The 27,777-nt window shown below is 45.6% G+C and overlaps 1 protein-coding gene across 1 annotated transcript in view; it reads right to left on the bottom strand.

Moving 5' to 3' along the window:
* The window catches only part of pik3cd (phosphatidylinositol-4,5-bisphosphate 3-kinase, catalytic subunit delta), a 260,207-nt gene extending 237,170 nt beyond the window's left edge, over positions 1-23,037 (bottom strand). Inside the window, exons 1-2 of the mRNA XM_085967370.1 lie at positions 22,735-23,037; positions 22,430-22,505 (exon numbers count right to left, since the gene is read on the bottom strand). The gene's annotated coding sequence lies outside the window, so the exon portion shown is untranslated. The remainder of the gene's footprint in view (positions 1-22,429; positions 22,506-22,734) is intronic.
* Between the last annotated feature and the right edge of the window lie 4,740 nt (positions 23,038-27,777).

Genomic DNA, 27,777 nt, shown 5'->3' with positions numbered 1-27,777 from the left:
TACCCTAGACACAGACAGATGTTCGATTGCACGGAGTCGGGAGGAGTCATCGTCCGCACTCTGCGACCACAAAACACAGAGCCATCCGCCCGGCTTCTCCTTCGTCTTGTTGTTGGTCAAAACAGAATGTTTGTCTTTTACCAGTTACCAAGTTCCAGGACGGAGAGCGAAAGGTTTTGGGGCAATGATGGACCAAGCCTCACCACCCATAAAAAACCTCTTAAACTGTTGGAAGGTTGAAATACGCCCGCTCCATTCTTTTCTAAGCAATTCATGAAGTGAAACTGAAATCAAAATCATTAAAAATAACTAAACCCACCCAACCTGAAGTTATGAAAATGTAAAGTTAGAACATACAGCTGCATAGTCAACCACATTATAACAAACTGTTTAAGGGTTTTACATTTTTGATTTTCAATCGCTCCACCATTAGCGACCATGTCTTCAGCTGCCTGGGCCCTAAGCTCTGGAATTCTCTCCCTAAGCCTCTCCCGCCTCTCTCTCCTCCATTAAGATGCTCTTTAAAACCTACCACTTTGACCAAGCTTTTGGTCACCTGTCATAATATCTCATGTGGCTCGGTGTCAAATTTTGTTCAATAGTCGCTCCTGTGACGTGCCCTGGGATGTTTGACTACGTTAAAGGTGTTACAGGGGTATATAAATGCTACTGTTGTAAGAACAGAAACTGGCCATCCCTGGAAATTTACTATACTTTTAGGTGTCAATATTAAGTCAGATTTCAGCTATAACCAACCCAAAACCCCTCCAGGATTAACCTAACAACACTGGAAAACTTGCACTGCTCTGCAAGCAAAAGTCAGAGCCTTTTTAAAATGGAGCTTGTGCAATTTTAAATGTGGTTTTGATGTCCTACAGCGAGAAGAGTATTCCGAGTCAGATTCCAGCTTCGGTGCATCTAGTACCCAAAAAGGAAATGCTCAGAAATCTGCAGATTGATTTCCCATCCTTTCAAAAATCAACCCTGACCGGCGTACCCCAGATCATTTTCATATCAGTCAAGCAAGATAAGTGGCTATTCATACGGCACACCTACTTAAGAGGGTTAGGGAAAAGCGATTTTGTACTTAAATATGGCACCCATCCCTAACTTCCACAGTGGGTGTGTAGGACAAGGAACCCGATTTCTGAAACGGAATCATAACTAGAAGCCTTCATCAGCCACCGGTGACTTATTAGAACAGAACCACAATTTAGCTTAAAAACCTTCAACTTGCAGTTGCCGCCTAAGATGTTGTTCAGCAGACTGACCAAGTTGATCTTAACTAGATGCAGCTTATGTCCTTCCTGTGATTATTTTCAGTTACAACATCCTGAACACATGCTTCTTGCAATCATGAGCACTGAAGTGCTCAAGCCTTGATTTTCCTATCTGTGCGAATAAGAGTTGTCTATAGTGAAATGGGATAAGTCTCAGGCCAGCGACAGAAGGACTAAAAAAACTGGACTCAGTGTGTATTTTTACAATGCAATGTTTGTGTCCTGAAACAGACCAAATCCGACTACTTATTATCCAACTATGAATAAGGCAACTTTGCAGATCATTCCTATTATTGGGCTATTTATCACTGAAAAACACTCTGGACAAGTCCTGGTTTAAAGCAAAAGTACCAGTCAAAGCTAACAAAGGAGTAAGAAAAACAAAAAGTGTCCCTCCCTATGTAAACAGAAGTGTGACTGCAGTCTAACCAAACGTCGCACTCTGTTGCAGCCTGTTTTCACCTTCCTGAGTTCGGGGCTATAGATGTGGTATTGACACATTTCACCGACATGGTGAGTCTTTGTGTCATTTATGAGAAAGGTGACTAATAACTGTAGTGAACTCATACCAATAGACAGTGCTGGCTAACCAATCAAAATCAAAAATAGGCTAAACGGCCTTAAAGGAGCCGAGGTTGGTACGTTTCCCGGCCTGGAGCAGTTTGTGTCGAATGGCACGGCACAGGTTTGTCACCTTATCTGAGGAAGGATGTTCTTGCCATGGAGAGAGTGCAGCGAAGATTCACCAGGCCGATACCTGGGATGGCAGGAATGACGTATGAGGAGAGATTGGGTCGATTAGGCTTATATTCGCTAGCGTTTAGAAGAATGAGAGGGGATCTCATTGAAACTTATAAAATTCTAACAGGACTAGACAGACTAGATGCAGGAAGGATGTTCCCGATGGCGGGGGAGTCCAGAACCAGGGGTCACAGTCTAAGGATGAGGGGTAAGCCATTTAGGACTGAGATGAGGAGGAATTTCTTCACCCAGAGAGTGGGGAACCTAGAAACATAGAAGATAGGAGCAGGAGTAGGCCATTCGGCCCCTCGAGCCTGCTCCGCCATTCAATGCGATCATGGCCGATCATCCAAATTCAGTACCCTGTCCCTGCTTTCTCCGCATATCCCTTGATCCCTTTAGCCTTAAGAAATATATCCAACTCCTTCTTGAATATATTTAATGAATTGGCCTCCACTGCCCTGTGTAGAGAATTCCACAGGTTCACCTCTCTCTGGGTGAAGAAATTCCTCCTCATCTCTGTCCTAAATGGCTTACCCCTTATCCTTCGACTGTGACCCCTGGTTCTGGAATCCCCGACCATCGGGAACATCCTTCCTGCATCTAGTCTGTCTAGTCCTGTTAGAATTTTATAAGTTTCAATGAGATCCCCTCTCATTCTTCTAAACTCCAGCGAGTATAAGCCTAATCGACCCAATCTCTCCTCATACGTCATTCCTGCCATCCCAGATATCAGCCTGGTGAATCTTCGCTGCACTCCTTCCATGGCAAGAACATCCTTCCTCAGATAAGGCGACCAAAACTGCACACAATACTCAAGGTGTGGTCTCACCAAGGCCCTGTACAACTGCAGCAAGACATCCTTGTTCCTGTACTCAAACCCTCTCGCTACGAAGGCCAACATACCATCTGCCTTCTTAACTGCCTGCTGCACCTGCATGCTTACCTTCAGCGACTGGTGCACAAGGACGCCCAGGTCTCGTTGCACTTCCCCTTCTCCCAATCTATTGCCATTCAGATAATAATCTGCCTTCCTGTTTTTGACACCAACCTGTGGAATTCTCTGCCACACAGGGCAGTTGAGGCCAATTCATTAAATATATTCAAGAAGGAGTTGGATATATTTCTTAAGGCTAAAGGGATCAAGGGATATGGGGGGAAAGCAGGGACAGGGTACTGAATTTGGATGATCAGTCATGATCTCATTAAATGGCGGAATAGGCTCGAGGGGCCGAATGGCCTACTCCTGCTCCTATCTTCTATGTTTCTATGTTTCTGACCGCACACGATAGACCCAACGTGTACCTCATGATGCCTTCAGGGCTTCCCAACCAATGAACTTGATCCAGCTTTTGCTTATCCTCCAAATAGCTCCTTACTTTAGCACAGCATCCAATTCGCAACATGCCTCTGTGAAGCGCCTTGGGACCTTTTTCTGCCTTAAAGAACTGCATAAATACAAGTTGTCTTGGAATTACTTTCTGAAGTGCAGTCACCTACGCAGCCAATTTGCACACAGCAAGGTCCCACCAACAGCAGATGAGATGATTGACCAGTTTTTGGTGGTGTTGGCTGGGGAAGCAATGTTGGCTAGGACACCAGGAGAACTCCTTGCTCTTGTACCACGGGGTCTATTACAGCAGGTAGATGGGGTTTCTGTTTAATATCTTCGAATCATAGAATGGTTACAGCACGGAAGGTGGCCATTCGGCCCGTCGAGCCCGTGCCGGCTCTCTGCAAGAGCACTTCAGCTAGTCCCACTCCCCCGCCCTTTCCCCGTAGCCCTGCAAATTTTTGTCCTTCAGCCACTCATCTAACTCCCTTTTGAAAGCCGTGATCGAGTCTGCCTCCACCACCCTTTCAGGCAGTGCATTCCAGATCCCAACCACTCGCTGCGTAAAAAAGCTTTTCCTTATATCGCCTTTGGTTCTTCTGCCAATCACCTTAAATCTGTGTCCTCTGGTTCTCGACCCTTCTGCCAATGGGAACAGTTTCTCTCTATCTACTCTGTCCAGACCCCTCATGATTTTGAACACCTCGATCAAATCTCCTCTCAACCTTCTCTGCTCTAAGGAGAACAACCCCAGCTTCTCCAGTCTCTCCACGTAACTGAAGTCCCTCATCCCTGGAATCATTCTCGTAAATCTTTTCTACACCCTCTCTAAGGCCTTCACATCCTTCCTAAAGAAGCTTGCCCGAATGAAAACAATGTGGCGCTCCCTCAGTACTGCAGTGAAGTGTTAGCATAGATTATGTACTCAAGTCGTGGAGTGGGGCTTGGTCCCACAATTTTCTGACTCAGTGGTGAGGCTAGGACCAACTGGTCCATAGAGAAGCTTGACTCAATTGTGTCATGTAAACTACCTCATCCTTACAACTCTCGTATTCTGTGACCCAAGTTTCAAACTCACTTCCCTGGAGTGTGGCAGGAGCTATGCCCCTTTCCCTCTGTCCCACACATACTAAAAAACCACAAGCATACAAATAACAGATCACTGAGCTCAATTCAAAGAAAGAAAGACTTGCATTTCTATAGCGCCTTTCATGATCACCGGACGTCTCAAAGCGCTTTACAGCCAATTAAGTACTTTTTGAAGTGTAGTCACTGTTGTAATGTAGGAAACGCGGCAGCCAATTTGCGCACAGCAAGCTCCCACAAAAAGCAATGTGATAACGACCAGATAAAATGTTTTAGTGATGTTGATTGATGTATAAATATTGGCCCCAGGACACCGGGGATAACTCCCCTGCTCTTCTTTGAAATAGTGGCCATGGGATCTTTTACGTTCACCTGAGAGAGCAGACGGGGCCTCGGTTTAACGTCTCATCCGAAAGACGGCCCCTCAGACAGTGCAGCGCTCCCTCAGCACTGCACTGGAGCGTCAGCCTGGATTTTTGTGTTCAAGGGCTGGATTTCACGAACCTCGGGGGGTCCGTGGTGGGTCCCGACCCCCGCTGCTGTCTCCATCCTGGCCTCTGAAATGAATTTCCCCTGATTGGGCTTGTTAAACCCACCCAGCGAGTTTCCTGGCCAATTAGAAGAAGCGGGTCTGGTGACGTCATTTGATGATGCGTCATCTGCCGGTTTCCTTCAAGGGACCATGGCCAACTTTAATTTGACAGTTGTGCTGTCAGTGTTCTACAGCATTGAGGTGTTGCAAACACTGGCAAGCACTGCACAAAGGCACAGGGCTGCACCCAGGCTCTCCCATGACTCCCTCCATATGCTTATGGAGGGAGTCACAGCACACAGGGAGGTCCACTTCCCTTCCCATGGACGGAAGAGACCTCCCCAGGAGATCAACACAACCTGGTTGCACATTGCACAGGAGGGCACAAGCAGGGATGTCGTCAGGAGGACCAGGCTGCAGTGGCGCAAACCTTTCAATGATCTCAGTAGATCATGAAATGTTAGTACAAAGCCACACTCAACCTCATCCTGCTGTGCCTCTCATCACATCTCCATCACTCTGCCTTCCCTACCCTACACACCCTTACTTGCACCTCCACCCATCCCTCTCTATCTACATTATCACATCCCCATCTCACTAGCCATCCCTCACACTCACCCTCATCCTAGTGCAATCATACCAACTAACAACACACAAGGGTAGGCACTTGGGTGTTTTAGCCAATGTTCATGTAAAGTTTCTGTTAATGTGGTGTCAAACATTGAAACCTTTATTTTCAACACTTTGCGTTCTTGGACAGATTTGTGTGCACCTTTGCAAGTGGCTTAGTGAGTTGCAGTGAATGGTGAGACATAACGGTACCCCCGGCAATGGTAATGAGTGTGAAAGGAATGGCTTGGGCATTGTAGGGATGCTTTATGGTGTTGGTGTGGGGTGGTGCCAACCTGGCACATCATGTGGCAGCCAGGGTGTACAACGTCAAGTGAAGTAAATGTGGCCATGGTGAGGCCATCCCTGGCGTCCCAGGCAGAATTCCCTCCCTAAACCTGTCCGCCTCGCTACCTCTCTCTCCTCCTTTAAGACGCTCCTTAAAACCTACCTCTTTGACCAAGCTTTTGATCACCTGCCCTAATTTATCCTTATGTGGCTCGGTGTCAAATTTTGTGTGTCCTGTGCAGCGCCCTGGGATGTTTTGCTATGTTAAAGGCACTATATAAATACAAGTTGTCGTTGCTGTTTAGTGCACTCAGGAGCCAGGTCACTAACTCGATGGCCAAGTTATGCTGTCACTTCTGCACTGATGTGTTGCAATGGCATGAAAGTGGCAGTACAACTGCAGCCGTAGTAACCATAGACAACCCCGAAACTGAGACGCCAAGTTTCCAGTCAGTTATGTCCTACACTACTTATTTACAAAACACCTTCCTGCCACACAAACAATGCAGACTAGTATAGACTCGTCAATATACCGGCTAGGTCGGTTCTGACAAAAGGTCATCGACCCGAAACGATGACTCTGTTTCTCTCTCCATAGATGCTGCCCTGACCTGCTGAGTGTTTCCAGCGTCTTCTGTTTTTATTTCAGACTAGTACCAAGTTTTTTTTTTGACCTCATTTAAATTTTTTAAAAGACAGTGGTACGGTAGCATAGTGGTTATGTTACTGGAATAGTAATCCAGAGGCCTGGATGGACGATCCGGAGACACAAGTTCAAATCCCACCACGGCAGCTGGGGAATTTAAATTCAGTTAATTAAATAAATCTGCAATAAAAAGCGAGTATCAGTAATGGTGACCATGTACCTCCCGGATTGTCGTAAAAACTCATCTAATGTCCTTTAGGGAAGGAAATCTGCCGCCCTTACCCGGTCTGGCCTATATGTGACTCCAGACCCACAGCAATGTGGTTGACTCTTAACTGGCCTCTGAAATGGCCTAAATAGCCCTCCTAAATGGGAGCAAGCCATTCAGTTGTTCCAAAAAAGGCAGCTCGCCGTCAATGTTCCCCGTGAGCGGCGCTTTATTCTGCGCGGCCTGTTCCTTTTAATGCGCGTGATCCCTTTAAATTTCTGCACCCGCGCGGTATTCGCGATGTAAAATCCGGCGAGCGGCCTGCGCCGGACCTTTCAGCTTACTGCGCAGCCGCGCGCGCGTGTGCACCTTAGCGGGAACACTGCTCGCCGCCACCTTCGAGGGCAATTAGGGATGGGCAATAAATGCTGGCCTTCCCGTCGAGGCCCACATCCCAGTGAATGAATTTTTTTTTTAAATCGCTCACAAAGCAACAAGCTTTGATATACTCAACAATAACAAAGTAATCTAGAGGACATTGCTACTTACCTGCAAATGTTTTTAAGGAAGGGCGTTATCAAAAGGTAGTTATCAGTTTACAGAGTGAATACAGTCAGGTTTAAATAATAATAGACGAGAAAACAAACAAAATAGGGTAGGGTGGGTGGTGACACTAAAGTCAATTAAGTTACACCCACATAAGTCACGCATTACACAAGTCAAGCATGTTCTGATGGCTGCGAATACAATGAATGAAATCATGTGGTGATGCCCAGACTAATTCGGCACATAATAAGAATTATGTTCCAACCAACACTCCATTCTTGTTCAGCTTAACACGCGCAAGTGACTAATTGTTTGAGAGAGTCACCTTTAAACAGCAGTGTGTGTTTTTAATGGCTTGAACTCCTTCTGAAAGAATGTACAGCCTGGGGTTTTTCCAACAAAAAAATTTGAACTATTTGGGAAACAAAATGCAGATAAGATTTGGTATGGTCCATGATGTAAATATCCCATATACAGTGGACGATCCTTGTACACAGTATATTTACTGATTGTGAATGCGAAGAGAATGGGTGGATATTCTTATTGTGACCATGTACAGCAGGCACCTCAAAGCACTGGAGAGGTACCACCAATGCTGCCTCCGCAGTATCTTGCAAATCCATTGGCAGGATAGGCACACCAATGTCAGTGTTCTCGCTCAGGCCAACATCCCCAGCATCGAAGCTTTGACCACGCTCGATCAGCTCCGATGGATGGGTCACATTGTCCGCATGCCCGATACGAGACTCCCAAAACAAGCGCTCTACTCAGAGCTCCGGCACGGCAAGACAGCCCCAGGTGGGCAGAGGAAACGCTTCAAGGACACCCTCAAAGCCTCCTTGAAAAAGTGCAACATCCCCACCGACACCTGGGATCCCTGGCCCAAGACCGCACAAAGTAAAGGAGAAGCATCCGGGAAGGCGCCGAACAGCTCGAGTCTCTTCGCCGGCAGCGCAAGGCAGCGCAAGGAGCGCACGTCAACCCAAGCACCCCACCCACCCGCCCCTTCAACCACCGTCTGCCCCACCTGTGACAGATACTGTAGGTCCCGCATTGGACTCATCGGTCACCTGCGAACTCATTTTTAATGTGGCAGCAAGTCATCCTCAGTTCCGAGGGACTGCCTAAGAAGAAGAAGGAGGAAGTTGTACAATCTTTTCTGTTAAGCCTGGGCTGATTTCTTCCAGTTGGTTTGGTTGTGGTGTTCCTGAGAATCTTTGCCTTTAAAAATGAGAGTCTGGACAGTGTAACCTCAATCCAGACAGATGTTTTTTATTGTTATTCGTTCCTGGGATGTGGGCGTCGCTGGCAAAGCCAGCATTTATTGCCCATCCCTAGTTGCCCTCGAAAAGGTGGTGGTGAGCAGCCTTCTTGAACCGCTGTAGTCTGTGTGGTGACGATACTCCCACAGTGCTGACAGTGTCATAGCAGTTTGGTACAACTGAGTGTCTTGCTAGGCCATTTCAGAGGGCAGTTAAGAGTCAACCACATTGCTGTGGGGCTGGCATCACATATAGGCCAGACCAGGGTAAGGACTGTAGATTTCCTTCCCATAAGGACATTAGTGAACCAGATGGGTTTTTACGACAACCCGGTAGTTTCATGGTCACCATTGCTGATACTAGCTTTTTATCCCAGATTTATTTAATGAACTGAATTTAAATTGCCCTAGTTGCCACGGTGGGATTTGAACTCGCATCTGATTAGTCCAGGCCTCAGGGTTACTAGTCCAGTAACTTAACCGGTAACCGCTATGATACCATACCCTCTTCCAGCAGCAGTAGTTGGTGAACAGCCTGCGCGGGACCTTGCGATTGATGTGTGGCTGCGCATCTTAGGGGGAACATAGCCGAGGACCCCCATGGTCAGTGCTGCCCAGGTCCAGGATCTCCACCCCCATTGTGATAAAATCTAGGCTCATAAAACTCCACCCCCCACCCCATGCTGCTGAACCCCAGGATTCTGGCCCCAATGCTGTAAAACCTTACAAGACCCAAGAGTGCTGCCGAACTCCCAGAGCTCCCATCCCAATTCTACTAAACCCTAGGACCACCTCCCAATACTACCAATCTCCAGGGCTCCCACCGCAAGACCTTCCCTTCTACTTCCTACCTCCTACCTGTGTCAGCTGTGGCTCAGTGGGTCGCACACTCGCCTCTGAGTCAGAAGGTTGCAGGTTCATAGTCCCAATCCAGGGACTTGAACCCATAAAGCTAGGCTGACACTCTATTGCAGTACTGAGGGAGTGCTGCAATGTTGGAGGTGCCGTCTTTCAGATGAGACGTTAAACCGAGGCCCCGTCTGCCATCACAGTGGATGTAAAAGATCCCGCGGCACTATTTTGAAGAGGAGCAGGGGAGTTATCCCCGGTGTCCTGGCCAATATTTATCCCTCAATCAACATAACAAAACCAGATTATCTGGTCATCATCACATTGCGGTTTGTGGGAGCTTGCTGTGCGCAAATTGGCTGCTGCGTTCCCTACATTACAACAGTGACTCCACTTCAAAAGTACTTCATTGGCTTTGAGACGTCCAGTGGTCGTGAAAGGCGCTATAGAAATGCAAGTCTTTCTTTCTGCAACTGAGTAAATCTTGTCTACCATCTTACTGTATAACCTGAGCTTTAAAAAAGGTAAGTGACAACAATTTGACTAGTAGCTAAAGAAACATATAAAGAATATCAAGGTTGCGTGAAAAAATGGGACAGAATCGCGGTATGTAATGCCCAAAATATTCCATATGTAATAAATATGATTTAACTTATTCAGGCACCAGACGTCAGTGGCTCTGATGATTCACTCTGTCTGCCGTAACATCCCTATTGTTACTTAGCAGCATATCCTCCAACTCAGGAGGACCCCAGGAAACCTGCGAGTTACATATTAAACGCGGTACATCTAGCGCATGCTGCAGACAGCACACGTTATTGCAAAACAATCTCAGGATGCTACAACTGCACTGCATTTGTATATATTCACATCTAACTCCCCTACACAATAATATTTTGAGTAAAGATAAAACAGTAGTCCAGTATATAACGGTGCGAGAAATTGTTCAAATCCCAATGCTGCCCTGCAAGATTTTTAAAAATTAATTCACAGGTGCCAGTCTCTAATTGCCCTCGAGAAGGCGGTGGTGAGCTGCCTTCTTGAATAAGTGGCTAGGCCATTTCAGAGGGGCAGTTAAGAATCAACCACCTTTCTGTGGGTCTGGAGTCACATATCGGTCAGACCGGGTAAGGACGGCAGATTTCCTTCCCTAAAGGACATTAGTGAACCAGATGGGTTTTTAACTACAATCCGGTAGTTTCATGGTCACCATTACTGACACTAGCTTTTTAATTCCAGATTTATTTAATTAATTGAATTTAAATTCCCCAGCTGCCACGTCTCCGGATCATTAGTCCAGGCCTCTGGATTACTAGTCTAGTAACATCACCATTCTGCTACCGCACCCCTATTCTGCTGATCGTAAATACTAGAATCCAGCTCCTTGCAAAGAGCAAGTTTGGCAGCATTTCAACACAGTCCATAGGACCAGGCATCTTTACAGTGGTGTTCTCTGCAAATCTTGGGACATGCAACAAGTGACTTTTTTTAAAAAATCCTAATTCCGTAATTACAACGGTTACAAGAATCAAAAAGTAGGTGTATTTTGAAAGCTGGAAAAGGCCTTGCAATACTAAAAAAGGTTTTTAAGATGTATTTTGTAAATTAAATCTAGTTTTGAGTGAAATGCAACAAACACATTCAGTAGAATTTTGCATTTCGAAAATCATGCACTTTTGATTAGTTTAGGTAAAAAAAACAGATCATTTAGCAATTTGACTAATTTCATATTTGTTAGTACTCTCGCTTACAGGTAAGAAAGTTGTGGGCTTAAGCCCCACTCGAGCACATCTTCTGATAATTCAGTGCAGTGGTTACATTGCAATTACCACTGCATTTCAAAGTAATTCATTGTAGGCCACATCTATTTGCAGCACCAGATTTCTGATTGGTTCCCTTGGAGGACCAGACACGCCCAACAGTTTGTCTGGAATGTGTAATTTGATCCCCACACCCAGGTATGTGAAACATTTTGAAACATGATAAGGTGCTATACAAATGGAAGTCTTTGTTTTTTAGGGAACTATAAAATAGACTGCATTATGACATCTGTGCTGTGACAACAGTACTGTTTAACACGAAGCCATCATACTGCTGGTTACTCTGATGCTGACAACACTATTGAGTCATGAAGGAAAGCGCTCTGTAGTAGTTTTAGTGAGTCAGCCTACATGATTACAAATTTAACTTGCAAATTCATTGCAAATGCTTACTAAGGAAACAAAACTAAACTAGAAAAGCTTGTTGACAGTCAGAAAACCCTTGGTAAAAGGTGCTGATAAAGGTATATAAAATCACTCCAGACAGTCAAAAGGTCATACAATGGAAGTAAACACAGATAGGAACATTTATACGGTACGTGTACTTTAAATGAGCCAAGTTTGCAACAAAAAAAAAACATTTCTGTGCTGGTTTATTGTTTCATTCCTAATATCAGCTATATAATTTAGAATTTCAGCTAATATTTTAAATAAATACGAGTATCAATGTAAAATAAAATTGTTTAAGAATTACATTCTCAAATGGACCTAAGTGTCTAAAGAGAAAGAAGGCAGTTTTCGGAGATCCAATGAAAAGTTTGAGGCTTTTTAAGAGAACACATTGTTTCTTCCAATCAAGCATGAAAATTCTCAAAACAAGGCTAGTATTTAACAAGGGAATTGATAATTTAGGTTTGATCAAAATTTAGATTAAAACCTTTATTACAAGAGGATTTGAGTATAAGAGTAAAGACATCTTACTGCAATTATATAGGGCCCTGGTGAGACCACACCTGGCGTATTGTGTACAGTTTTGGTCTCCTTACCTAAGGAAGGATATACTTGCCATAGAGGGAGTGCAACGAGGGTTCACCAGACTGGTTCCTGGGATGGGGGGATTGTCCTATGAGGAGAGATTGAGTAGACTAGGCCGATATTCTCTGGAGTTTAGAAGAATGAGAGGTGATCTCATTGAAACATACAAAATTCTTACAGGGCTTGACAGAGTAGATGCAGGGAGGATGTTTCCCCCGGCTGGGGAGTCTAGAACCAGGGGTCACAGTCTCAGAATAAGGGGTCGGCCATTTAGGACTGAGATGAGAAGAAATTCCTTCACTCAGAGGCTGGTGAATCTTTGGAATTCTCTACCCCAGAGGGCTGTGGAGGCTCAGTCGTTGAGTATATTCAAGACAGAGATCGATAGATTTTTGAATATTAAGGGAATCAAGGAATATCGGGGATAGTGCAGGAAAGTAGAGATGAGGTAAAAGATCAGCCATGATCTTATTGAATGGCAGAGCAGGCTCGAAGGGCCAAATGGCCGACTCCTGCTCCTATTTCTTATGTAAAACAAAAATCAGAAGTTACTGAGAGGTTGTTGGGGTTCACTGACAGACCCATAACAAAATGTCCCTCCCACTGCCCCCACAAAGCAAGAATGAACTTGCATTTACATAGCACCTTTCACATCCTCAGGACATCCCAGAGTGCTTCACAGCACAATGAAGCGCTTTTAAAGTGTAAGCGCTGTTATAATGTAGGCAAATGCAGCAGACAATTTGCACACAGCAAGTTCCCACAAACAGCAAGTTCCCACAAACAGCAAGTTCCCACAAACAGCAATGTGATAAATGACCAGTAGTCTGTTTTTCCTGATATTGGTTGAGAGATAAATGTTGGCCAGGACACCAGGAGAACTCCCCGGATCTTCTTCAAATAGTGCCATGGGATCTTTAATAGCCAACTGAGAGGGCAGATGGAGCCTTGGTTTAACATCTTAGAGTCATAGAGTTATACAGCACGGATAGAGGCCCTTCGGCCCATCGTGTCCGTGCCGGCCATCAAGCCCTGTCTAATCTAATCCCATATTCCAGCATTTGGTCCGTAGCCTTGTGTGTTATGGCATTTCAAGTGCTCATCCAAATGCTTCTTAAATGTTGTGAGGGTTCCTGCCTCCACAACCCTTTCAGGCAGTGAGTTCCAGACTCCAACCACCCTCTGGGTGAAAAAGTTCTTTCTCAAATCCCCTCTAAACCTCCCGCCCTTTACCTTGAATCTATGCCCCCTAGTTATTGACCCTTCTACTAAGGGAAAAAGCTACTCAGTATCCATCCTATCTATGCCCCTCATAATTTTGTACACCTCAATCAGGTCCCCCCTCAGCCTCCTCTGCTCCAAGGAAAACAAACCCAATCTGCCTAATCTTTCTTCATAGCTGAAGCGCTCCAGCCCTGGTAACATCCTGGTGAATCTCCTCTGCACCCTCTCCAAAGCGATCACATCCTTCCTGTAGTGTGGCGACCAGAACTGCACACAGTATTCCAGCTGTGGCCTAACCAGTGTTTTATACAGCTCCATCAGAACCTCCTTGCTCTTATATTCTATGCCTCGGCTAATGAAGGCAAGTATCCCATATGCCTTTTTTACCACCTTATCCACCTGTTCCGCCGCCTTCAGGGATCTGTGTACTTGCACACCCAGATCCCTCTGCCCCTCCGTCTTGCCTAGGGTCTTACCATTCATTGTGTATTCCCTTGCCTTGAGTCCCCCCAAAGTGCATCACCTCGCACTTTTCCAGGTTAAATTCCATTTGCCACTGTTCCGCCCATCTGACCAACCCATCTATATCGTCCTGCAGACTGAGGCTACCCTCCTCGCTATTTACCACCCTACCAATTTTTGTATCATCCGCGAACTTACTGATCATACCCTTTACATTCATATCCAAGTCATTAATGTAGACCACAAACAGCAAGGGACCCAGCACCGATCCCTGTGGCACCCCACTGGCCACAGGCTTCCAGTCACAAAAACAACCTTCGACCATCACCCTCTGCCTTCTGCCACTAAGCCAGTTTTGTATCCAATGTGCCAAGGCACCCTGGATTCCATGGGCTCTTACCTTCTTGACCAGTCTCCTGTGCGGGACTTTATCGAAGGCCTTACTGAAATCCATGTATACCACATCCACTGCGTTACCCTCATCCACACACCTAGTCACCCCCTCAAAAAACTCAATCAAATTAGTCAGACATGATCTTCCCTTGACAAAGCCATGTTGACTATCCCTGATTAATCCTTGTCTCTCCAAGTGGAGACTAATTTTGTCCCTCAGAATTTTTTCCAATAATTTTCCTACCACTAATGTTAGGCTCACTGGCCTGTAGTTCCCCGGTTTTTCCCTACTTCCCTTCTTGAATAATGGTACTACATTAGCGGTTCTCCAGTCCTCTGGCACATCCCCTGTGGCCAGAGAGGTCCTGAATATGTGTGTTAGAGCCCCCGCAATCTCTTCCTTTGCCTCACACAGCAGCCTGGGATACATTTCATCCGGGCCTGGGGATTTATCCATTTTTAGGCCTGCTAAAACCGTTACAGTGGAGCCGACGAGAACTGGGTAGACACCATAGAGGCTGCTCTTTGCTCAACTCATCAGGAGATACATTTGAGTGATCCAAGGCAGAGTTTCTTCCTCATTTCGTCTTCGCTCAAAAAAGGGTTATATTTTTTTATATACATTACATTTTTCTACAAATATTTTTTCACTTGATTTAAATTCTCCTCCTTCCTATTGATATGATTTTTATTTCGAATGGAGTAGATTGGGCCTATACTCTCTGGAGTTTAGAAGAATGAGAGATGATCTCATTAAAACATATAAGATTCTGAGGGGGATTGACAGGGTAGATGCTGAGAGGTTGTTTCCCCCTGGCTGGAGAGTCCAGAACTAGGGGGGATAGTCTCAGGATAAGGGGTCGGCCATTTAAGACCGTGAGTAGGAGGAATTTCTTCGCTCAGAGACTGTGGATGCTGAATTGTTGAGTATATTCAAGACTGAGATCGATAGATTTTTGGACTCATAGGGAAATCAAGGGACATGGTGATCAGGCAGGAAAGTGGAGCTGAGGTCGAAGGTCAGCCATGATTTTCTTGATTGGCGGAATAGGCTCGAGGGGCCAAATGGCCGACTCCCAATTCTTATGTTGTGTTCTTATTGCTACTGCACTCTGGAAAAGCAGCGCAAGGCATAGACAACATGGCTTTGCAGAAATAACTGGTGCCAGAATTAGGAAGTCACTGACAGATGGAAGTCAATTCGAATTTGTCAAACTATAAAACGCCAAAGCAATAGGGTTATTGAAATGTAACAGTGGCCAATTATATTACATTGCTGTTTCCACTGTTTCACTTCAACTTATTGCACAAAAAGATATCACACTCCAGCGGGTCCCCAAGTGTCTTGCACGGTACAATAACTTCAGAATTCATTTTTTCCCTCTCCCATTGCTCTTCAGGTGCTTTAGAGCACCACACCACAGTGGCCAAGGTGAATCGAAAAACATATTTTAATTCTTATTTTAATAAAACCCGAGTCCTGGGACTAAACAGAGTAGCCCAACCAACCCACTCTTGAAAGCGATTGTGTGTGAAGCGATGAAAGCCCAATTTAAAAATTCAGGCTTTGGCCATTTTAAAAGCTGGGGGCCAGTCGGAACTGGAAAGGACGCAGTGGAAATCTCCGCCAACAACAACTTGCATTTATATAGCACCTTTAACGTAGTAAAACGTCCCAAGGCGCTGCACAGGGATATTTTAAGACAAAAAAGTTGACACCGATCCACGTAAAGATAAATTAGGGCAGAAAGCTTGGTCAAAGAGGTAGGTTTTAAGGAGCGTCTTAAAGGAGGAAAGAGAGGTAGTGAGGTGGAGAGGTTTAGGCAGGGAATTCCAGAGCTTAGGGCCTAGGCAACAGAAGGCACGGCCACCAATGGTTGAGCGATTATAATCAGGGATGCTTGAGAGGGCAGAGTTAGAGCGCAGGATATCTCATAACGAGAAGCACCCTGCAGTTTTTAAGAAAATAAAGCTTACAATTTAATTTTAAAATTTCCAACTCTTTTTGCAGAAACTGAACATAAAATAGGAAACAGAGAACCCAGCTTATTGCCCTGGCAAGGAGAAATTCTGCAACTCGTTCACAACTCGATTCCCGGCGGAATAAGTTGAGTCACTGTTTCCCGTATATATCCTCCATATGTCAGAACACTTGGAAGGAGCTACTTATATTAGGGCTGCATGTGTATGGATTAATTCCTTTTGGAGCACTGTCCATTATTCATTAGCTTCCTAGATTTTGACGATATACTGTAGGGAATAGATACAGTACAGCCATTTTAAAAATGTTCTATTTGGTTTGTTCCACCGCAATGAAAGAAAGACTTGCATTTCTATAGCGCCTTTCACGACCACTGGACGTCTCAAAGCGCTTTCCAGCCAATTAAGTACTTTTCTGAAGTAGAATCACTGTTGTAATGTGGGAAACACGGCAGCCCATTTGTGCACAGCAAGCTCCCACAAACAGCAACGTGATAATGACCGGATAATCTGTTTTAGTTATGTTGATTGAGGGATTAAATATTGGGGATTTTGATATTAATATGCTTTGCTAAAATATTTTCACACAGTACTTTAACAGAATTGACTCATTTTACATTGTAAATTGCACCGGCGGACAGATAACACCGAATTTTGGGAGAACGTGATTGAGCAGAATGAAAGCAGGTGGCAAACTCTGCAGAGAAAACAGTTACCACTTCGATTTCCCACTGCAACCTGACCACCATCTCCTTGATGACATAGAACATCAGGTGATGAAGGTTCATTACTGAAGGTGACAGAGAAGTCATCCAACTCGTCAGTAATTAAAAGCATCCTACTCAAAGAGGGTACCAAAAAAGAATCACCGCTCTCGCCAAGCTCTAATCAACCCTTCAAAAAGGCACAAAAAAGTGTTACATGACTTCCTTCCCTTTGTCCAAAATGGTACAAGATTACAATGTAAAGTTCCTTTCATGGTATAGTCTGCACGAGCCTGTGCTCTATGCTTCAGTTCATGCTGTAATCAGTACTGCTCGTGTTGAATAATGATTCTTGCACAAAATCGGAAAGGTCTTTCTGTTCCAAACAGGTGACCCACCTTTCTCTGATGGTCTGGGTAAAAGGATTAACTACAGAAATAAATGAATATTTTGACATATTGGTGATTTGTTTTTAAATGTCTTTAGAAAACACACGTAGTTTTGGATATTATCAATATTTCATTAAGTCTTGTAGATAGAATATGATATCAGCCATGATCTCATTGAATGGCGGAAGAGGCTCGAGGGGCCGAATGGCCTACTCCTGCCTTCTATGTTTTCTATATTTCATCTTATAACACTTTACACAATTATTTTTGAGAGCAAAATGTCTTACCCCAATGGAACTCCAATTGTGCCTCAGGAATCAGTTTAATAAAATACCAAAAAAAAAGGGATTTCACAAATAATAACAATCAGAATACAGAATTACGATGAGCCACTATACTGAAAAAAGTCAGTTCCAAAATAGTGAAATGAAAACCACTATATACAAGTATATATCTGATATGACGAACTTTACTGTTATTAGGTACGGTGCATTTAAAAACATGCTGGAACAAACAACTCATTTTCAGTTTGAACACTGAAGAATATAAAAAGGAAAAACTAAAATGCCACATTGCATGTAATAAGAATAAGTGATTTAACATATAAAAATTACTCAACTCTTCCTTCTTACTCATCAGCTTCTCATTCCAAAACACAGCCAACGATGGTAGATAGATCATACCATAACCATCATAATTCTGTACACAAAGTACAATCAACACATCTTCATTATGAATCTAGAATGATTGCCAGTTATTCTAGATATTACGTGTTGAGCTGAACAATCGGAGGACTAGGACACTTTAAGTTTGGTAACCAGACTATCTCTTCCAGTGGGTCTGCACTGAGCACAAACCAATCCAGCCAAACATGCAATTAACTTTTAACAAATAGATTTAATTTAAAAAGAAAATACTTTTCTTTGACTGTTTAAATACATCCTATGCTTTCCAGATTTAGTCTGAAGTTATTCTTTTATTGGGCCAGAAATATATTTGCAACTTATCCAAGTCAAGTTATCTTCTAGTAGCCAGTTACACAAACAGATCCAAATATATATTTTGGCGAGATATGAAATGCAATAATGAGTTAATTACAGAAAAATATTTTACAATTGGTCAGTCCTCTCTCTCCCCCAGTGTGTTAAATATACTCTTGGACTAGTTAAGAAAAAGGATACCATTTATGAAGTTCAAAATATCTCAATTTTATTATTAAAAGTTATATATTACAAATATTTGCACTTCAGATGAATATTACAGACAGATGGATTCTCAAATAAGATAATAACTTATTTTCCTTTATGCCAGCTTGCTCCTTGCTCCTTTCCCCCCTCACCTTCTCAAGGTATTGGAGCTTTAGGCTCCTTGCTGGCTTCAAGCTCCAAGAGCACTGGTCACTCGTTAGTAACTCGCCCAAGTGTCTAGAACGGTTCCCATGGATTGGAAAGTGGCAAATGTAACCCCACTATTTAAGAAAGGAGGGAGAGAGAAAATGGGGAACTGCAGATCAGTTAGCCTGACATCAGTAGTAGGGAAAATGCTAGAATCTATTATTAAGGACGTGGTAACAGGGCACTTTGAAAATAATAATAGGATTGGGCAGAGTCAACACGGATTTATGAAAGGGAAATCATGTTTGACGAATCTGTTAGAGTTTTTTGAGGTTGGAACTAGCAAAATAGATAAGGGGGAACCAGTGGATGTGGTGTATTTGGATTTTCAGAAGGCATTCGATAAGGTGCCACTCAAGAGGTTATTAAACAAAATTAGGGCTCATGGGATTGGGGGTAATGTACTAGCGTGGATTGTCGGCGACATTTTTGCACCACGCATTCTGAGAGAGAGAGAGAGAGAGTGAGAGAGAGACTTCTGGAGAGATTCAACGCTGTGTGAAGGAGTTTTGGGTACTGAGCAGCACTTTGCAGGTTCATTTTGATTTGACCTTCCTCGCATCGATTTAGAAGAGACTATGGGGGCTGCACTCTGAGCTCTTTCCCTGGCCCTCTCCATTGTTCTTTCCAGCAGATTTGATGTACAGGTCTCTCCAGGCTGAGATTCAAGGCTGCAATGAGCAGGGTGTGGATGGAGAGCAAGATCGACCCTCCCTTTTAAGAACTGGCCGGCGCCAGTGTGTCTGTGTTCCATTGCTGACTGACATCACATGAGCTTCACCAGCGCTCTGAGGTAGTGCCTCACTCCTCGGCGTTAGCGCCTTAAGAGAGGTGTGTAGCGCCTGATTTAGCGCTCCAATCACCTCCAGGGGCGATAGAAGCCAAGTTTGCAGTCGGAGGCGATAATTAGCGCCAGGCGCTAAACTTTGCGCACGGCCAATAATTGCGCCCCAAACGGGGCGATACCGAATTTCTCCCCCAAGACGTCTTACTACAATTATATAGGGCCCTGGTGAGACTGCACCTGGAGTATTGTGTACAGTTTTGGTCTCCTTACCTAAGGAAGGATATACTTGCCATAGAGGGAGTGCAGCGAAGGTTCACCAGACTGATTCCTGGGATGGGGGGATTGTCCTATGAGGAGAGATTGAGTAGACTAGGCCTATATTCTCTGGCGTTTAGATGAGAGGTGATCTCATTGAAACATACAAAATTCTTACAGGGCTTGACAGGGTAGCTGCAGGGAGGATGTTTCCCCTGGCTGGGGCTCTAGAGCCAGGGGTCACAGTCTCAGAATAAGGGGTCGGCCATTTAGGACTGAGATGAGGAGAAATTTCTTCACTCAGAGGGTAGTGAATCTTTGGAATTCTCGACCCCAGAGGGCTGTGGAGGGTCAGTCGTTCAAGGCAGAGAGCGATAGATTTTTGGATATTAAGGGAATCAAGGGCCTACTCCTGCTCCTAATTCTTGTGTTCTGATGTTCTGATTTGTTTGCAGCTTTAATAATATGTCATGTAATAAATCTCTAGGAAGCAGAAATTAAGTTTTTTTCTTGAAGATAACAATTAATCGGATCACTGGGCACATCCCTTTAAAAGTTGGCTTAGCAGTGAGATTCTAAAATAAAACTATTTAGTGTTTCACTTTTATCTGGGAGTACTGCAGGCTGCACAATAGACTGATGCAATCCCTTGGTACCGTGTAATGAAATGCTCCTAGTTACCAGTTTTAAATAAAGAAGAGAAAAACTGAGATAATACTGCACTTTCACTCAGTCATTTCTGCAAGGAAGGAACGAGATACTGTGGCAAGGGCCTGAACAGAAGTCTGAATGCAGTAAAATCTATACTGAGGTCTAATATTCTGAGTATTGAGGTACAATCCCCCAGATTTCCTCTCTTCACTTTCTCACTAGATTATTTGCACACCAACATTTGAGACTGAATACTATAAACACCAAGGTACATGTTTTATTTGCATATTAAGTTAACAACTTGCATTTATATAGCGCCTTTAACATATCCGCGGCATAACAAAGACCGCCTATTTCCACCTCCGTAACATCGCCCGTCTCCGCCCCTTGCCTCAGCTCATCTGCTGCTGAAACCCTCATCCATGCCTTTGTTACCTCCAGACTTGACTATTCCAACACACTCCTGGCTGGCCTCCCACATTCTACCCTACATAAACTTGAGATCATCCAAAACTCGGCTGCCCGTGTCCTAACTCGCACCAAGTCCCGTTCACCCATCACCCCTGTGCTCGCTGACCTACTTTGGCTCCCGGTTAAGCAACGCCTCGATTTCAAAATTCTCATCCTTGTTTTTCAAATCCCTCCATGGCTTCGCCCCTCCCTATCTCCGTAATCTCCTCTAGCCCCACAAACCCCCCCCCCCCCCGAGATATCTGCGCTCCTCTAATTCTGCCCTCTTGAGCATCCCTGATTATAATCGCTCCACCATTGGCGGCCGTGCCTTCTGTTGCCTGGGCCCTAAGCTCTGGAATTCCCTCCCTAAACCTCTCCGCCTCCCTACCTCTCTTTCCTCCTTTAAGACGCTCCTTAAAACCTACCTCTTTGACCAAGCTTTTGGTCACCTGCCCTAATTTCGCCTTATGTGGCTCGGTGTCAATTTTTTTTTGTCTTATTACACTCCTGTGAAGCACCTTGGGATGTTTTTACTATGTTAAAGGCGCTATAGAAATACAAGTTGTTCTTGTTGACATAGTAAAATGTCCCAAGGTGCTTCACGGAGCGCTAGCAAACAAAATTTGACATCGAGCCACATAGGTTTTAAGGAGCGTCTTAAAGGAGGAAAGAGAGGTAGCGAGGCAGAGAGGTTTAGGGAGGGAATTCCAGAGCTTAGGGTCTCGGCAACAGAAGGCACGGCCACCAATGGCGGGGTGACTGAAATCGGGGATGCTCAAGAACCAGAATTAGAGGAGTGCAGAGATCTGGGATGGTTGTGGGTTAACATTTATATATTTCTGGATAAGCCACCTGCACTTTGATTTAGAATAGCTTCCAGTGCCTGGCTGTAACCCTTTCAGGGAGGACACCAGCAGTGTGACATTCTTCAGGGAACAATGTACAGTAAAAGGTACCAGGATGAGAAATAGCAACTGTACAACAACAGCCCCCTTACGTTTAGTGGATAACGACACATGGAGAGTTATACCCTGTATTTTTATGCTGCATACACTTGGATCATTCGCACCATTAACCGTCAGCAAGTCGAGACACTTCGCATCAGTTCCAACATAATGAAAGCAAACAAGAAGAGCTCGCCCCCATTCACTTCTTCAACCCGTGTATAAAATAATAAACACCGTGCCTATTGTTTGAGTAAAATGCCCCTAGCTCTTGGATTGTAAAACAGTGGCAGAAAATATTAACACACACGTCCCTTCAAAAACATGCCAAGTGCACAGTGTTCGCTCGCCAGCCAGGCCAGTAGAGCCTCTTCATTGTCAACATTCAAATTCTCGCCGTGAGCGAATCACTTCAAAAGGCAAGGCAGTTTAAATCTGACATTGCACTTTTATGGATAATTTGAGTGCAGGATCTGAGAGTCAGATTCCCACCCTTTACAGAAACAATAGACACACACACACACATATATATATAATACTGTGTATATAAGGGACTGATGTCTGTCACCACAACAACAACAACAATCCTCCCTGGGTCACTATGAAGAACGATACTCACTGGTGCCTCAGTCACTCCCGCAGTTGGGCCAAATCCATCCTGGTGAAGCGGGTCCTGGCTGGACTAAAGCTCAGCCCTGGTGAAGTGAAAGAAACAGGAGTGAATCACTGAGAGCAGCCCAGATAACAGAGGAAGGAGGGAGGGGGGGAGAGAAAAATAAATAACCCTCAGATGGATCAAATTAAACATTGTTCTGTTTTATTTACAGGTAAGATGCTGACACGCGGCTTAACAGAGAAAAAAAACAATAAAGAAAGCATTTGTTTCCCAGTCTATTGGGACATTGCTGCATCACTGCTCTGTACCGGGCTGTCCAGGGTCCCGGGCGGCTCACTTGCATCTCCCAGTGACCGGCGCCGCTCTCCAGCTCCTCCCGACCGCAAACCAACCCGAGCAAGAGAATCAATGTTGCTTCTTTTATTTTTCAACGCAAAAAAACCCCCAAACTAAAGTGCAAAAAAAAAATGGAGGCCCGTGCGACTGGAGAAGCGGAAGTGCTGAAATGTGCGGCTCACATCGATCCGAGCGGCAGAGGCGGTCAACAGCGCAAAGGCTCGACAGCGCCCGGCACTGCACCCAGAGACTGAAACACAGAGAGACAGACTGATTCACCACCCAGCCCAGAGACAGACTGATTCACCACCAAACACCCAGCCCAGAGAGAGATACACCCGGAAACTGAAACACCCAGAGACAGACTGATTCACCACCCAACGCCCAGCCCAGAGGGTGATACACCCAGAGAGAGATACATCCAGAGAGAGAAACACACAACACCCAGAGAGTGAAACACCCAGAGAGAGATACACCCAGAGAGAGAAAAACACAACACCCAGAGAGTGAAACACCCAGAGAGAGATACACCCAGAGAGTGAAACACCCAGAGAGTGAAACATCCAGAGAGAGATACACCCAGAGAGTGAAACACCCAGAGAGTGAAACACCCAGAGAGAGAGATACACCCAGAGAGAGAAACACCCAGAGAGTGATACACCGAGACCGAGAGAGTGATACACCCAGAGAGAGATACACCCAGAGAGTGAAACACCCAGAGAGTGATACACCGAGACCGAGAGAGTGATACACCCAGAGAGAGAAACACCCAGAGAGTGATACACCGAGACCGAGAGAGTGATACACCCAGAGAGAGATACACCCAGAGAGAAAAACACCCAGAGAGTGATACACCGAGACCGAGAGAGTGATACACCCAGAGAGAGATACACCCAGAGAGAGAAACACCCAGAGGGAGAAACACCCAGAGAGTGAAACACCCAGAGAGAGAAACACCCAGAGAGTGAAACACCCAGAGAGTGATACACCCAGAGAGAGAAACACCCAGAGAGTGAAACACCCAGAGAGTGATACACCCAGAGAGTGATACACCCAGAGAGTGAAACACCCAGAGAGTGATACACCCAAAGAGTGAAACACCCAGAGTGATACACCCAGAGAGTGATACACCCAGAGAGTGAAACACCCAGAGAGTGATACACCCAGAGAGTGATACACCCAGAGAGAGAAACACCCAGAGAGTGATACACCCAGAGAGAGAAACACCCAGAGAGTGATACACCCAGAGAGTGATACACCCAGAGAGAGAAACACCCAGAGAGTGATACACCCAGAGAGAGAAACACCCAGAGAGTGATACACCCAGAGAGTGAAACACCCAGAGAGTGAAACACCGAGACCGAGAGAGTGAAACACCCAGAGAGTGAAACACCCAGAGAGAGAAACACCCAGAGAGTGATTCACCGAGACCGAGAGAGTGATACACCCAGAGAGTGATACACCCAGAGAGTGAAACACCCAGAGAGAGAAACACCCAGAGAGTGAAACACCCAGAGAGTGATACACCCAACACCCAGCCCAGAGAGAGAAACACCCAGCCCAGAAACTAATACACCCAGAGAGAGACTGATTCACCATCCAGCCCAGAGAGTGAAACACCCAGAGAGAGAAACACCCAGAGAGAGAAACACCCAGAGAGTGAAACACCCAGAGAGTGAAACACCCAGAGAGTGAAACACCCAGAGAGAGAAACACCCAGAGAGTGATACACCACCCAACACCCAGCCCGGAGACTGCTATACCCAGCACCCCTCACCCAGCGCCTGATATACCCAGCACCCCTCACCCAGCGCCTGATATACCCAGCACCCCTCACCCAGCGCCTGATATACCCAGCACCCCTCACCCAGCGCCTGATATACCCAGCACCCCTCACCCAGCGCCTGATATACCCAGCACCCCTCACCCAGCGCCTGATATACCCAGCACCCCTCACCCAGCACCTGATATACCCAGCACCCCTCACCCAGCACCTGATATACCCAGCACCCCTCACCCAGCGCCTGATATACCCAGTACCCCTCACCCAGTACCTGATATACCCAGCACCCTTCACCCAGCACCTGATATACCCAGCACCCCTCACCCAGCACCTGATATACCCAGCACCTCTCGCCCAGTGCCTGATATACCCAGCACCCCTCACCCAGCGCCTGATATACCCAGCACCCCTCACCCAGCGCCTGATATACCCAGCACCCCTCACCCAGCGCCTGATATACCCAGCACCCCTGACCCAGCGCCTGATATACCCAGCACCCCTCACCCAGCACCTGATATACCCAGCACCCCTCGCCCAGTGCCTGATATACCCAGCACCCCTCACCCAGCGCCTGATATACCCAGCACCCCTCACCCAGCGCCTGATATACCCAGCACCCCTCACCCAGTGCCTGATATACCCAGCACCCCTGACCCAGCGCCTGATATACCCAGCACCCCCCTCACCCAGCGCCTGATATACCCAGCACCCCTCACCCAGCGCCTGGTATACCCAGCTCTGTTCAGTCGGTACATGAGGTACCTTGTACCACTCAGATAATGTCATTGTAAACCCAGCAACACTCCTCCAATGCACAGTAAACTGAGCAGAATTCAGTTAACATAGAAACATAGAAGATAGGAGCAGGAGTAGGCCATTCGGCCCCTCGAGCCTGCTCCGCCATTCAATGAGATCATGGCTGATCATCCAAATTCAGTACCCTGTCCCTGCCTTCTCCCCATATCCCTTGATCCCTTTAGCCTTAAGAAATATATCCAACTCCTTGAATATATTTAATGAATTGGCCTCCACTGCCTTCTATGGTAGAGAATTCCGCAGATTCACCACTCTCTGGGTGAAGAAATTCCTCCTCATCTCTGTCCTAAATGGCTTACCCCTTATCCTTAGACTGTGACCCCTGGTTCTGGACTCCCCTGCCATCAGGAACATCCTTCCTGCATCTAGTCTGTCTAGTCCTTTATAAATTTCAATGAGATCCCCTCTCATTCTTCTAAACTCCAGCGAGTATAAGCCCAATCAACCCAATCTCTCCTCATACATCATTCCTGCCATCCCAGGTATCAGTCTGCTAAATCTTCGCTGCACTCCCTCCATGGCAAGAACATCCTTCCTCAGATAAGGTGACCAAAACTGCACACAATACTCAAGATGTGGTCTCACCAAGGCCCTGTACAACTGCAGCAAGACATCCTTGCTCCTGTACTTGAATCCTCTCGCTATGAAGGCCAACATACCATTTGTCTTCTTAACCGCCTGCTGCACCTGCATGCTTACCTTCAGCGACTGGTGCACAAGGACACCCAGGTCTCGTTGCACTTCCCCTTCTCCCAATCTATTGCCGTTCAGATAATAATCTGCCTTCCTGTTTTTGCCACCAAAGTGGATAACCTTGCATTTATCCACATTATACTGCATCTGCCATGCATCTACCCAATCACCCAACCTGTCCAAATCATATTGGAGTTTCTCGGCATCCTCCTCACAGCACACATGCCCACCCAGCTTTGTGTTGTCTACAAACTTGGAGATATTACATCTAGTTCCCTCGTCTAGATCATTAATATATATTGTGAATAGCTGGGGTTCTAGCACCGATCCCTGCGGTACCCCACTAGTCACTGCCTGCCACTCGGAAAAAGACCCGTTTATTCCAACTCTTTGCTTCCTGAGAAACAGAGTTAACGTTTCAGGTCGATGACCTTTCACCAGTATAAAGTAATATGTTACTAGTAAGGGCAAATAGTAATCTGAGACCATATTGATGTTGAAATGGAAAGATTTGTCCCTTGCTGATGCCCACCTAAGACCATTGGGTTACTTGTTACGGCTGTACATATCATTAGAGGTATCTTATAACATGCACACTTATTATTCACTTTGGGTGACGGGTCTCCATCTAGAACATTAAGGGAGTGAAATTGGTCCATGCCAGTAGCACGAAGCAGGCTCATAGTGTATTGGCAGCCGGTTTTACAGTGCATCCGATTTTCTTTGACTCAGTGGGTCGCACCCTCCTCGCCCCTGAGTCAGAAGGTTGTGGGTTCAAGTCCCACTCCAGAGACTTGAGCACAATAATCTATGCTGACGCTCCAGTGCAGTGCTGAGGGGGCACTGCACTGTCGGAGGTGCCGAGTTCGGATAAGATATTAAACCGAGGCCCTGTCTGCCCTCTCAGGCGGATGTAAAAGATCCCATGGCACTATGTCAAAGACAAGCAGGGGAGCTATCCCCGGTGTCCTGGGGCCAATATTTATCCCTCAATCAACATCACTAAAAAACAGATCATCTGGTCATTATCACATTGCTGTTTGTGGGAGCTTGCTGTGCTCAAATTGGCTGCCGCGTTTCCCACATTACAACAGTGACCACACTTCAAAAAGTACTTCATTGGCTGTAAAGCGCTTTGGGACATCTGGTGGTCGTGAAAGGCGCTACAGAAATGCAAGTCTTTCTTGAGCAATGGTGTGTCGTTGACCTAGACAGAGGAATAATTCAGCGTCGTTCATCTAGTCCAGCCAGCAGCAATCTATAATGAACCGAATGCAAACAATAACAACTGGACATCATTCCCCAAACAGAGAGCAACTCAAGAAAAGAGAAAGCAAAATACTGGAATCCCGCCCCAACCGCGGTTTTGCCATACGCGGATTTCAAGTGTACACGGTTTCCTCTCTGCGACAGCTTTTGCCGACCGCGGTGGTGAATTTTGCGTATACACGGTTTTAAATTTAGGATTAAGGTAAATAACATGATTTTATTGCTTTTTATATTCTTTTTTATTGTGTTATTTGAACATTTATAGTGTATTTGCCAACCACGGTCTTACTAACCACGGGGGTTTTCAGGGACGTATCCCCCGCGGATTCCTGTACTGCAGATGCTGGAAATCTGAAATAAAAAGCGAGAATGCTGGAAATGCTCAGCAGGCCAGGCAGCGTCTGCGGAGAGAGGAAGGTAGGGGTTAACGTTTCGGGTCGATGACCTTTTGTCA

Source organism: Somniosus microcephalus, chromosome 25, assembly GCF_052327205.1.
Source record: "Somniosus microcephalus isolate GS21.2 chromosome 25, FLI_Smic_1.0, whole genome shotgun sequence".
In the NCBI taxonomy this organism is placed as follows: Eukaryota; Metazoa; Chordata; class Chondrichthyes; order Squaliformes; family Somniosidae; genus Somniosus; species Somniosus microcephalus.
This window is presented reverse-complemented; position numbering and strand designations above follow the sequence as displayed.